We start from the raw sequence: 4895 nt of genomic DNA, 5'->3' as shown, positions 1-4895 counted from the left end.
ATTTTAAAATCCTCCAGTACCCCATAGCATCTAAAGGAAGAAGAGCAATGAATAACACATATGGAAAACATGTTGAAAAAATTCATATGAAAGTGTACTGGCAACATGCTAATTTCAGACAGCAAAGACTGTATGGACAGCATAACAACTACTAACTTGCCAGAAATATAAACCCACAATAAGCCCCTTTTTCTTTTTTCTCTTTTCACCTGCCAAAGGAAAAAATGTGTGGGTTTTGGTTTGGGGTTTTTTTTTGGGTTTTTTTGTTTGTTTTTTTCTTTTTTTTTTTTTTGGTGGGGTTTTAGTTTTTTCTTTTTCCAGAACATTTTCACACTGATGCATAAATATCTTTTTAAACCCCAAGAACCAATTTCTCCCTTCTCCTCAATTGAATAAGTAATTTAGCAGCTCAGCCATCACTCTACAGAAAAAGAATTTCCCCCTTCTCCATCATTACAAGGACTTTGAACCCAGTACATTTTGTACCTGCCATCGAAATGTCAGCCCAAACCATGAGCAGCTGCTGAACCATGATGTGTATATCTGCCAAAAATTCAGAACATATGATGCAAATATTTCATACAAATAATTTTTTTGTGAGATATCTTGAAGAAATTGTGATCTTTTTCTAAGTGGCAGTTGCCCTTTTTAGCTTAGTGGCCCATATTAATATTTTACAGTAACAATAATTGATGACAAATATCAGAATATATGTTTTATGCCAACATGTTTTTTCTACTTACTTTTCTATTTTAATAATATAGTGGAGATTCTTAATAATGCTCCATTTCTTCCTTTCTTGTAATATAACTTCACTTTTCTCTCTCTGTCTCATATAAATTTTGTCAATTATATCAGTTATCACCATCTGCAAAAAAGAGACATTGAAATCAATTTATCATATCAGGATTTTATACTTTCTGAATATAAATGGTTATTTAGTGGATGGTAAAACAAGTTTCATACGATGAATCACAGAAAAAAGACTCAAATGCTTTAAACAGTTTATTTTTTCAAATGTCCTCAACAAGTCTGTTTGAAATGAACACAATAATGTTCTCTGCCTACCCTATGCTATTAACTTTTGTGTGGGCGTATGTATAATTTTACAGATTTCCACAGGAGATTTAGAAAACAGGTCAAGGTGACAGCAACTCGGTTATATAACTTCCATTACAAAACTCTAAACCATATAAAAATCAACCTGAACTTTTATCAAAAATTAAAAAGGACCACAAAGAAATTGATTTTTGTGCGCACATTTAACCTGAAATGTTAGACTTATGGATATAAAGACACAAAAAAATTTCTTGTGAAAACATGAATCTCTTAAAGCAAAATAGCCTTTCTCAGGAGACATATAATACAAACCTTTCTCAGCTCTTCTTCCTCTCTGCTCTTCTTCCTCTCAAACTGGCTGAATGAACTGCTAAAAATGTATGAGGACATTATTATAGTTCCAATTATAGTTGGAACGGACCTTAATTAATTATAATTAAGGTCCATTCCAACTCAAACCATAGAATGTTGGAACCGACCTTAAAGACCATCTAGTCCCAACTCCTGACATGGACAGGGACACCCTCCACCAGACCAAGTTTCTTAATGCCCTATCCAAGCAGGCCTTGAACATTTCCAGAGACAGGGCATGCACAGCATCTCTGGGCAACCTGTTCCAGTGCCTCATTACCCTCACAGGAAAGAATTTCTTCTTTATATGAAATCTTTCTCCATCTTTTTTATAAGATCCTTTTTATATCGTGAAAAGTCATGAAAAATTCTCCCTGAAGCCTTCTCTTCTCCAACAGCGCTTTATCTTTCTTAACCAAATCCCCACACAGATGAATAGTGTTCCTATATTCTTCCCCAGGGACACATTCCTGGTTCCTCTGTCCGTGCATTTTCTTCTTATTCTCTACTTTGAGCAGGACGTCCTCGTTGAGCCATGCTAGTCTTGGGCTTTCCTTGTCCAAATTAATACACATGGGAATCAAGAGCTCCTGTGCTCTAAGAAAAATGTTCTTAAAGATCTGACAGCTCTGTTCAGCTTCATTGTCCCCATCGTTGGGCCATTGCCCTGGGGAGTCTCATCCATTGCTGCCTTAAACAACAGAAAGTTTGCTTTCCTAAAGTACAGCATACTGACTCTACTCTTCACAAGGCCCACGTCCCTCAAGACTTTGAATTCCACCAGGATATCATGGCTGCAGCCCAGGCTGCCACCAATCTTGACATCCCTAATTAGCTGTTCTGTGTTAGGGAGCAACAGGCCTAGTAACACTTCTCTTTTAGTCAGAATAAAAAATTATTCTTGACTACCTCCAAGATTGTCCTGAACAGCTTACAGTTTTCTGTGACACTTTTTCAGCAGATGCAAAGCTCCAGTTGTACATTTTGTTTCATCATGTGTCAACAACAACAATTAGGTCACAACATCCAGCTCCTCCTGCTTCCTACCATGCAGTGGACATTGGTGCGGAGGCACTTCAGCTGCAATATTGACTGTGTCACCTTTACAGGGGAACATGCCCTAATTCCCTTGAGGAATTTCACAACTGTTTCTGTGTTGGTTTCTTGTATATTAGCAGCCTCTGTCTCTTCTCAAAAAATCTTGACAGGCTATCATGAATCAGTGGTTTGGACAGCTTAAAGAATCACTGTAAACAAATTGGAAAAAAAGCAGGTTTTAATATAAATTTGTGAAAGTGAAACTTAACAGACTTCAACAGCAAAGTTCACTCACTTACTTCATAGATGAAGCATATGCAGGAAAATTGAAGTGGAATCAGTTTAGGATGATTTACAGGGATAGCAGGGATACAAAAGTATGAGCATGTAAAGGATATAGATACAAAAAGAGAAGGGTGCAAAAGAGGTTAGTAACACTTAATCATTAACTGATTTAACATTTGTAAAATTATTCAATAGGATTTGCTAGAGTTGTAACAATTATTTTCATGTCCTTATCAATCCACATGCATGCAGCCAGGCAGCAAGATGCATCTCTATTTGTGCTTGTAAAGGTACATATCAAAAATTCCCACTGGGTGCAGTGGAACACTCACATCAAACCCTTAGTGTTTCTTACCAGGCAAGGGCTGCACCTCAAGGAGTTTGTGTGTGTAGAGCAGTTCCAGACCTTTTCAAAAGGTTTCATAATGATGATACCCTTTCACTCAGGCTATGATTCAGGGGAATAATTTGCCATGGCTAAGAAGTTTAGTTGTTAACCCTTCATTCCCCGCTTTAGTCAGGCAGCTGATATTGCTGGTATGGTCAGAACTGTCTCCACCTTTACCTTGCAAGAGCTCCTGATCTGGTCAGAGGACTACACAACTGGTGTGGTAAAGGGGCACTTCACCATTCAGCTCGTTCAGTCAAGCCTTGTCAGGACCTCCTGAGATAACAGAGCAGGTCCAAGGAGCAGGAGGCTGGGGTGGAGGGGGAGCACCACACACACAAGAAGTTAATAGGCATTGATTGACACAAGCAAGATGTTAATAGGCATTGATTCCTTACAAAAGAAGAAAAGGATGTCACCAGTGTTTGACGAGATTTGGAATTGAACATTTTGTATAGTGATATTAAGAATTCTAGGTTTTACCAGTAGCTCAAACAAGTATAAAACAATTTTTGAAGGTGAAGACCCTTATATTATGTGTCTATGTAAATCTCAAATATAGATATAGAATTATATAATGTATCATAACTCCAAATACTTCTATTTTCTTGTAATTAGAAAGAAATAAATCAAAACCAGCAACTTTTAAAATAATAATATTAATAAAAAGGCAAGACCTGTTGGATTATGCAGCTTAGGCTTCAATAAACAAGATCCATTTGAAATGTTCAAATGCTTACTCTTCCTTCCTATCAGAAAGTACAAACCAGTGAAGGACATTTTCATGAATTTGATTAATTGCACTAGAAAGTTTTATACAACACCGGAATTAATCATATTGTCTAGCCTGACTTATCCTAGCAATTTTGAAATGCATGGCTCTGCAAATATGATTTCTTTTAAATACAGCTCTTGAAAGAAAAATATTTACTTCACTTTTTTGGAAAAGCATCAGAATACAAAAGGTTAGCAATGAAATATGCATAGGCACTAACAAAAACTTTCTCCCAGCGTGGTTTATTAGCAATTTTTTTATGTCCTATTGAAAGAACATATGACCCAAACTTGAACTTATTTCTATCGCAAGTGATGATACATTGCAATAATCTGGAAGCATGCTGTGGAAAAACTCAAAAGCAGAAGTAGAAATCTGGCCCTGTTTTTTGGCTTGCTGTGAAGACAGAACTAGGGAAAGATTTTTCTGCTAAAGCTTAGAGGAAGAAAAAGAATATTTGAAAGCTGAAATATGAAACAAGATCTGACCTCTTACCTCCCCCAACCTGAAAGACTCAGAACAGACTTGTGAAGGTTGAAAATTTATACCCTAGGGCAAGTTTTTCTTCAAATATTTCAACTAGAACAGAAAAATAATTTTCATAACAAATAAAGTGGTGAACCAGACAGTTTTAGGTATGTGACAGTGTTCTCAACACATTACTCAGTAACTATACTAGCACCTGGGAATTCAGTCCTTTCTTCCAGAGTATCCCCTTTAATTTCAGTTTTTAAGAAGATCATGATGAAAAGAGAATTAATCTATTAAAAGATAATTTTTTTTTAAGTCTCTTTTAGAAATGACAATTATTTCTGTTTCTCATACATCCAGACCTTTGGTAGGCAGATAATAAAGCTGGTTTAAGAAGTAAGAACTGATGAAAGAGAGCGCTAAAATTTAGGGGTTCAACTACATTCTGATCATTCTACAGGAATGATCTCATGCAAAGGCAGTTAACAACTTTCACTTTAGCTACTTCTTCCCTTATCTCTAAGAAAG

The sequence above is a fragment of the Molothrus aeneus genome, chromosome 1 (assembly GCF_037042795.1).
Source record: "Molothrus aeneus isolate 106 chromosome 1, BPBGC_Maene_1.0, whole genome shotgun sequence".
NCBI classification, from domain to species: domain Eukaryota; kingdom Metazoa; phylum Chordata; class Aves; order Passeriformes; family Icteridae; genus Molothrus; species Molothrus aeneus.
Note: the sequence above shows the minus strand (reverse complement) of the source record.